We start from the raw sequence: 9701 nt of genomic DNA on the forward strand, positions 1-9701 counted from the left end.
TCACTTCGCCAAATCTCTCTCAGTTAATTGACCATCAGCCGTCTGGTTTGATTTTGGTTTGATTCTTGAACATCGTTGGATTTCTTTTCATTTGTAGGAATAAATATGGTGATCAAGCATGGCTCAATTTTATAGAAATGTTTTCTCGACCACTTCCTTATTCTCTCTATGGTTAATCTGGTATGACCAAGGTTAAGTTTTTCCTAAATCGATTTATAATTTCCTATAAATTTTTGTTTATGCTTTTCAGTGTGAAACCAGATTCCACACTTAAATGTTCATTGAATAATACACCAATCGCTATGATCTTCACCACCAACACCAAGCGTTCTACTGGTTTCGATCCATATAAAAGTGAAGGAGAGATCGAGAGAGAAAAAGGAAAGTATGCTTCCTCCATTCTTACCTACAACCGCCACAATCACTAAACCACCGCACACTTCTACTACCATTGTTACAATTGTCTCTCTAATTTTCAATTAGAAAACACCATTTGTCAAATCCCTCTCTTAATGCCAACGTACCTCTCATTCCCCAGCCACCTGTACTGACTTCATTATTACCTACCGCAAAATCTCAAAGTCTAGCCACTGTTGAAATTCCTTCTCTTTCCCTATGATTTAATAAAGCACAGCTTTGTGTATACTGCAGTTTAATATCTATTTTTTCCTAATCTTTATTGTTTTTACTTTCTAGATATTATTTAGTTGTTTTACAAACTCAACAAAACCGAGGTGCACCAGGTTTGAGTTGGGAAAGGTGGTTTGGAGTTGGGGATATAGGTTGAATTTAGAGGGTTCTTCAGCATTCCATCTGATATCAAGACTCCATTAAGGTTCTTAAACCATTCTGGATATAATCTAAAATGGTTTCATTTAGCTAAACTTATACTGTAGTCATTTTTGGAGTTTTGGTTTTATGCTAATGTTGCATGGAGTTTCTTTTTTACTAGGAAACAAAAAGTGGATGCATCTGCTGGAGGTACTTCACGATTTTACATCCTTACCATCTTATTGATATGTGCATAGGAACCACCAATTTTTTGGCTGCAGATTCAAAAATTAACTACAATTTATGTTTAAATGCCTAATAGACTACTATAGATTTTTTCCATGGAGGGCATTGCTATTTTGGGGTTTGTTCACTAATACGCTTTTCAACATGTTTTTTATATTACTGATCTTATATTTACATGTAATAATATAATTTTTGTTTTGCTGATTTAAATTGTGTTGTTTAATAGCGTGACAACATGAAGCAACCGGTGGTGATGATGGGGTATTTTCTATTCGTCATCTTTAGATTACTTAAGGTATGTGAATATTGCATAACAGTTTATTTGTGTACTTTATATTTTAGTGATCTTGACGATTATTTTCATATATTTGATTTTAAAAACAAAAAAGTTAAAGTGTTCTTGGTTGTCGTTGGTTGAAGTTTAAAGTTAACTATAATTATCTCTCAATAGACTATGAGAATTCCTAGTTACTTGTAGTTCAAATTACTAATGTGTACCGTCAAACTTAATTCATTGATTTCTGATTTTGCCATAAAAAATTTGCAAGTTTTTCCTATATTAGAAGAATAGATTGTATTTGATTTCATTTAGTAACTTTTTTCTCTATTTTTTACTTTTGATTTAATGTCCACAAAAGGAATATTATGTAATGTCACAATTTCTTTTTGTTCACCAGGTTACTTGCTCTTTTGAATATTTGAATTTTTGTGATTGATACCAATCTAACCCTAATTGATTTTTAGCTTATGCCGTACATGAAAAAAAAAATTAAAAGCACTTCGTTGGCATACTAATATTTCAGGAATGTTCATTTCTTCAACTATTTGTTATCATACATCTTTTAAGATGTTACGACAGGTAATACATATATGTTAACTGTTTTCCCCAATAGACTATTTTGTCCCCTGAATTTCTTGTTGTAATTATCCTTTGGTTGTTGATGTGCAATTGACAATTTTGTCCCCAACATAGGCACTTACAAGATACAATGCACAATTTTTAAACATTACGACAATGTTTTATCGTTATCTTTCTTAACAAAAAATATGCTAGAAGTCAGGAATTGGGAGGTTGATTATTTGCATCAACGATCATATTTTAGCATGTATTCTTTAATGAATGTGACTTTTTCTGTTATTACCTTTTAATATAAATTTGTTCAACAAACAACACAACGTGTGTAATGGAAATACTGATATATCTTGAGATTTTTAAGGGTTTTTACCAAATGTGGATTTCACCACTTTAATGTCATGGTTTTTTAAATGTGCAGGCTCCACTTGTAGGTTATAATGTGAGAGACATATGAAATTCTAAGCAATAAAGAAGTCATTGCTTTAAATAATATAATTATATATATATATATATATATATATATATATATATATATATATATATATATATATATTAAAATTTTCCATCCTTAGCTACAGTGAATTTGCTAAGGATGGGGCAAAAATGGTCCCGTGTTTATCTATCAATTGTCAATTCCGTTTCTTTTTTACAAAGGGGCATTTTCTTACAAATACCCCTTACTTTCTTTTGATTTCTCGATGCTTCTATGTTCTATCTTCAAATGTCTCCACCGAATTGTCTGCATTCTCTGTAGCACTCGACTTAGAAGGCAGCTGAAACACACACACACACACATATGTGTTCCTGTCGCTTCTCCCATCGTCGATTTCATTCTTCTCAAAGCTTCACCCTCTCAACTCGCCTCCGTTATCCTCCTCTATCTAGCCTGCAAATCGAATTAGACGGCAGTTGAAAAACACACACATATGTGTTGCTTCGAAATCCACCGCTGTCGGCCTGTCGCTTCGCGACCCACAACCATCATCGCATTGTGTCCACAACGCCACCGTGCGAGCTGTACCTCCACCATTACCACCGATCGTTCCACATTTTAGACTGCCACAACCGACGAAATGGATCTCTCGGACACGGTTTGCTACCATGCCTTACCGCTTGCTATTTGCCTGTGATTGGGTAAGTTTCAAAATTATCTACATCGTTAACCCTAGCGGACTTCATCACTGTTTCACTTAAGATTAGGACAAGAAGAAAGATGTAAGAGATGGAGAGGTCGGGAGTGATGCTGTCGTTTAAGTTATTGCTTCATTTGATTTTTCATCTTGAGACGTTACGTTTTTTTTAAGGTTGTCATCCTACTGTTTTGAGTGTATAAGATAGCAAAGGGAACAATGGTCTTCATATTACCACCAAAAAGTGTCATACTAAGGTTACTTTCCTACATTTTCCTTCTCTGAAACACGAAGATGCAAATTCTAATACCCTGTTTCTGTGTTTCATTGGTGTCTAGGTGATTTCTACGCTGAAAGAAGATAAATTTTCTTGCAAATTTGTTATCTATTATCTGATTTTTATTCCCTCTTTCCATGATTTTGACTGATTTACAACCATACATGTAATTTATGATTTCAACATTAGTATTTTCTTGCTGCACACAACGTGTTTGACAAAATGTCACACTGAAGATTTGCGTTTCTGTGTTCATTGCTTAATGGTTGAACCTGTATTTATTTTTCTGTTCCCTGTTCTAGGTTTTAAAGTATTCATTGATTACATTTATGAAATTTTTTTACCTGATAGCTTATATATCTAAATAAGGCCAAGTGTTGGAGCCATAGGTAAGATGATTGTCAAATTACATAACTAACATCTTCATAATTTTTATTGCAGGACCGCAAGGACAATTATTGATGGTTTATCACTCCACCATTGTGTTGTTGTTTGTGTAACTTATTTGGTTTGTGTATGTCTGCCATGGTATTTGCGCTTAAAATTCTTTTTTTTTCATGGATTTTGTTTGTTTTTGCTCCAAACATGAGTGCAACTGATCTATAAATCCAACTTAAACATGTTCGATCATCAGACAGCTTCTTTAAAACCCTCTTGTGGAGTTGGGGAAGTAATAAAAATAAGAATATTACATTGCTTGCTTTTTATCTATATAATTATAGACCCTGGCCTAATTTGTAGTTCCTTTTTATGCAGCAAATTCAAACAATGAGCTTGCTAGAAGTAATCAAATTGGTGGTTGGAAACCTCGACCAATTCCATTGTCACACCATTGACATTGCTTACTTTTTATCTATATAATTAGTGGGGTTTTTTTCTATTCGATTGATTTTCCAAATCGACATCAGGTGAACTGTTGTTCTTTTTGACTTTTAAGTTCTTGATGATGTTGGATTTAATCTAGAGCAGACAAAGAGGTTTTAGGAAATGTATGTAGCTTGATATTTTGATATGGCGACTGATATGGACGTCGATATGAGCGAAGAAAATGAGTTAAAAGGTGGCATGTAGGCTTTAGAACAGAAGATATGAAGAAGCTGGTGGATTAAAAACCACATGTACAAAGAAAAGGTAAACTTTTTGCTACTTTTTTGTCATCTCTTTCACGTTTATTGTTTCGGTTTTCAATATTCATTGATTCTTTCCATTTTTCCCAAAGGTGTTTATGTTGTTCTTTTGTTCCTTTTTATTTAAACTGGTCTTTTTTTTTTTTTTCAAAAATCAATCTTTACATATGTTTGTTTGACTTGATTGGGGTTATGATATTTCGAGAAAGTAATTTATTCACCAAATTCTATATCTTTTTGTGTGAGTGTTTATCTTGATTTGGGGGTTTTCTTATTTAAACAAAGTAATCTATTCACGAAATTCAATCTCTGTTTGTCTTCATTGTCTTGATTGGGGTTTAACTTATTGAATAGGTACTTGATTGGTGGCTTTGAGATTTATTTATTGTTAAAATCATTTAAATTCTGATTGTGGTTTTTGTATGTTTATTTACTTAGAACTGTTATTATGGTTGACTAAAACAATCAACAAAATTTGAGGCATGCTTAATTGTTACTTTTATTTATTTTTTGAAAATTTTAACTTTTATTTTTTTACTATGTTAAGGTTGAAGACAATAATAAACGGGCATTCACAACATTGTACTCATTGGAATCTACACTTTCTAGAAGAAAGGAAGAACTTTTCACACCTCAACAAGGCAAACCATCTTGGACAAAACGTTATTCCTGATGACAAATTATTGTGCAAAAAGATTCTGTATGCTCATTTCTATTTATTTATAAATTAAAATAATAGCTTTAAATGTAAAATAATTTAATTCCTTATATATTTTAAGCTGATCAAAAGTAAAATACATTATGATATAGAATAATAAAATCAAGATTAAATTAGATTTTGGTCCCTGTGGTATACGGTCTATTTTGAGTTTGGTCCAAGGGGTAAGGATAAAATGGTTTTTGTAAAAAACTTAATATATGAGTAGTTATAGTTAACTTTTCACATCTTAAGATGATCAACAATAAAATACGTTATGACTTAGAATATAGTTTAATAATGAATTCGGGATTAAATTATAATTTGGTCCCTCTGTTATACCCTCCTTTTTGGGTTTGGTCCAAGGGTAAAATGGTCTTTTTTTTTAAATAACAGAAAAGTACTTAAAATAAATGATTCACGCACCAAAATTGATATGAAACCTTCCAATAGGTACAAAAATTGCAAGAAGATTTCTTTTTGGACCTAAACCAAAAAAATGCTACATACACGGACTAAATTTGTAATTTAGTCTTAACCTGTTTCTACAAAACAATTCGATTACAGATTGCATGTAGTAGTAAAAAGACGATGTCGGTGTTACATATAAGGAAAAGTTCCCTTGGTCTTTCACCAACAACTCATTCAGGTAACTTTCCCATTCGTCATTTAATTGCGTCCAAGTTTCAATAAAGAGTTGATACATTTTTTGGCTTCAATTTTAAATTTTGTAGGTTGATTTAGTTCGAGTATCCACATTGCAGACAAACCGTAAGCCCTCAAACAGGAGTGGTTGACACGTCCTACAAATGGGGTTACTTTTGGGGATTATGCAGTAAAAGACACCTCAAGAAGGTTAATATCCAATATAGTTTTTTGTTCTTGATTGCTTTTATATTTGTCTTTAAGGTTTGTGGTGTTAACATGAGTTTATATTCAACGGATGCATTACAACCTCAAATCACTTCCTCAGATGCACATACACACAATCATACTTATAAAATGCTACTTAATTACTGTGTGTACTCTTTAACAGAACATTTTTTGGTAATTTAAACAATCGCATTATGAAGTTGCGTGTCACAGCTGTTTGCAAGTACATCACGTGTGAAAATTTTGAAGAATTTTTATCAGATAATTTCTTAGCTCAATCTGCAAAATATTTCGACACGGCGAAGGATGGTTTACACGATTTTTCTGCTGGTATGGTTCTTCAACAATTAGCCAGTGACAAATATGACTTCTTTAAGAAGCATTTGGTCTGACATGGTAATTTTTTTTGGTTCTCTTTATAATAAAGGTTACTGGGGTTTGTTATCTATATGAAATAACAATGAGGATTCTCACATCCTAATATAGTATCTCCTACATCTAATGACCTGAAATAAAAGAAGACAGTTGTTGCTACATTTGTTAAAATGCAATCGGTTGCTTTAATGCCAAAAAAAGTTGCAACATTAGCCCTTGATTTTTTTTGTTATGTTCGTGTGTTTTGGGGTTTCTGAAAAACACGACTTTCACTGTGTAACTAATCGAATATATATGATAATTTCATGAATTCAACATTTGAAGAACACAGTTTTGTTATAGATATGGTTAGTTTGCATTCGGAAAGTTTTCTTCTATTTTATTAAGTCTTTACATAAATGGGCGAATTGTAGAGAATACCAACATACTTTACTGTGAGTATCAATTAAGGCAATGAAGTATAGTTGTACACAAAAGCAGCAGCTTCCAACCCCCGCAACGCGGGGGTATGCATCTAGTTATAACTAAAAAAAATATGTTGGATTGTGTTGAGTTTATATGTTGCATGTCCAAGTATATTTTAACCAAAAGTCAATAGCTCACTATTATTTTTAACCAAAAACTATATTATATTAGGCTATTTAACCCAAACCAAAAATATATTTTTAGTTTTTACCAAAAAGTAAAACATATATTTTTCTTTTTTAAAAACCGCAACGTTTATTTATCTTTTTAACAAAAATAAGTCGTAGAATAAAAGTTGGCTACCCTTTCAAACAAAAATTTTAGTCAAGTTCGTAAGCTTTTTTTTTTTAAATAATAAAAGTTTGAAACAACCGTTTATAAATTATTGTACGCTCAAAAGTTGTTGAATATTTTCATTGTTGGTTTTAATGTAATTCATTACATCTTAGATTCATTTTAATGTCATTTAATGCATTTTACTTTCAACTGGGAAAAAATGGTGATCTTAGGCTTTTCAAAACAATTTGAAAAAAGAAATTATTTGTCGATAAAAAAAATTAATCAACAAACAAAAAATATTTATCACATGCTAATAAAAAAGTAATTATGAAGTCTTACGAACAATTCAATGGAAGTGAAGTATATATATATCAAATATTTTGTATAAAAAAGTGTTACACGATTAATAATGCAAAACCAATCAATCATGCGATCATATATATTTATAAATAATCCTAACTTTTCATTTATAATTTTTATTGATTTCGTTTCTACTAGCATTACTGATATGGATAATTGTTTGAATGTAGTAACCTTTTTACATGAAAGAACTAATCAGCTTTAGAAACTAACTTTTGAAAAAATTATTTGCAACAATCGTTTGTCGCGGGTAAACGGCTAGTATATATATATATATAAGAGTAATTGCCTTAAATAGAAAAAATTGGATTCTTATATATAAAAATCCAATAATCCATAGTCAAGATCGATATGAACCTATCACGTGGATTAAATTTATAGTTTACTTAAGAAATTAAAATTTTAGTGGTCAATCTGTTGTTATGGTACAAAAACAAAAGAGTAAATTACACGAATGGTCGCTATCGTTTGGGGTAATTTGCGCGTTTGGTCTCTAACTTATTTTTTTAACTCGGAAAGTCCTTATTGTTTGTTTTTGTTATGCATTTGGTCTCTGCTGTTTGTTTTTGTTACGCGCTTGGTCCCTGTCTTACCTAAAAAGACTATTATTTAAATAGGAAAAAATGGTAGGTGATGGAGGTGGGGTTGGGGGTGTGTTTATTTGAATAAATTAAAAAATCAAGGGAAAAATAGTTTTTTTAGGTAAGATAGGGACCAAGCGCATAACAAAAACAAACAGTAGAAACCTTCCGAGTTAAAAAAATAAGTCAATGACAAAACCACAAATTCCTCTAAATCTAAACCATAGAGACCATTCTTGTAATTTACTCAAAACAAAACAATAAAGATAGAAACAGAGGTAGAGTGTTAGAAAGATGGAGATCTGAGGATGTTGATTGAAAATGGAGAGACATGAATTGGGTAATCTCTCCAACTCACAAACTTTACTTCACCCCTTTCCACATTCAGCTTTATTCTATTCTATTCCATATATGCACTTGCGCTTTAAAGAATTATGTAAGTATATCTATAATCTCATAACAAAAATTGTAGGAATTATTTTCTAGAAAAAATAAATTGAAACATGAAATCATTAAAATGACTAAAAGAAAAAAGAATGGCTTGATAACCTTATTTTACTAAATGGACTACTAGATAAACATCTTTAATCAAATGTCATGGCCTTTATGTTTTTCATTTTGTTCCTAAATAGTATTTATGAAATATTTTTTGCATGAATTATTTTTACATACAGGCCGCTCCATAGGTTTTCAATGCTTTGGGTAAAAAAACTTAACAATGCCCCAATACCTTTGTTAAATATATATCATAATTAACTTTAGTATTTTCAACAAGTTCATTAGAATTGCCCCTAATGTAATCAATTTAAAAAAAAAAATAGAGCCAAACAAAATGATTAACAGTGAAGCACACAGGACATTAAATTATTAGAATGTGACAAATACACAACTCCTAATGTCATTATCTTAAATGTCGATATAATATCGAAATTAAAGAAACATGTCACTGTGTTCATCAATTTGTAATATAATCTCAAAATGGAAACAAATACTCTTCAAATCTTCTATCAAAATTGGGAATAAGGAATCTGTTAGCAGCAAAACATTGTTAGAACTGCAGCAGCACTCAATTAAGGTAAACTCAAAGGGCAAAATCGTCCAGTCAATCTATCCCTTTAATATTCTTTGAATCCAAACTCCAGGTCACTTTTAAATTGACAATTTTAACTAAATACACATCTATGAGTGGATTATAGCACCAATGATAGAATCGTCAAAACCGAACGTTGCAAACAACATCACATCACTCCGGGGTAAAATTCCAAAACAAAGAAAAAAAACGTAACATTAGATAAAAAAAAATGACATCTAGAAAAGCTAAGCAACACATTGAGAATCGAGTAATTTCGTAGCAATAGGGGCACGATCATCCATAATAAGAACCATACAGAAGAATAATTTCATTCCAAATCTGATCAATACTAGATCGCAGAGAAGAAAAACATCCAGAGAGTCATGGAAATCATAGCAGGAAGGAGTATCAAAAAAATGAAAAAGAAAATCTTGCAGAAATCGAGAGACAAGATTGGAGAGTTTAGAGAAATTGAGAGACTAGATAGGAGAGTTTAGAGAAATCGAGAGAGAAGATAGGTAAGATTATAGAAATTACATTTCTTATGTTCTTAACAAAAATCGTTTTGCGTATCCGAATAACAATCTCTTGA

The 9701-nt window shown here is 31.4% G+C and overlaps 1 long non-coding RNA gene across 5 annotated transcripts; it reads left to right on the forward strand.

The window, feature by feature from the left end:
- The first annotated feature begins 2513 nt into the window (after positions 1-2513).
- LOC111920355 (uncharacterized) lies at positions 2514-6718 on the forward strand. Of its 5 annotated transcripts, none has more exons than XR_008230527.1 (6): positions 2514-3007; positions 3722-4411; positions 4955-5107; positions 5672-5753; positions 5839-6307; positions 6405-6718. It is a non-coding gene; the product is annotated as an uncharacterized LOC111920355 (long non-coding RNA). The 5 variants fall into 5 exon arrangements; XR_006188638.2 differs by having other exon boundaries at positions 2529-3007; positions 5839-5959; positions 6141-6718; XR_006188639.2 differs by having other exon boundaries at positions 2536-3007; positions 3722-3808; positions 4037-4411; positions 5839-6718.
- The last annotated feature ends 2983 nt before the right edge of the window (positions 6719-9701 follow it).

This window comes from Lactuca sativa, chromosome 2 (assembly GCF_002870075.4).
Source record: "Lactuca sativa cultivar Salinas chromosome 2, Lsat_Salinas_v11, whole genome shotgun sequence".
Lineage (NCBI taxonomy): Eukaryota > Viridiplantae > Streptophyta > Magnoliopsida > Asterales > Asteraceae > Lactuca > Lactuca sativa.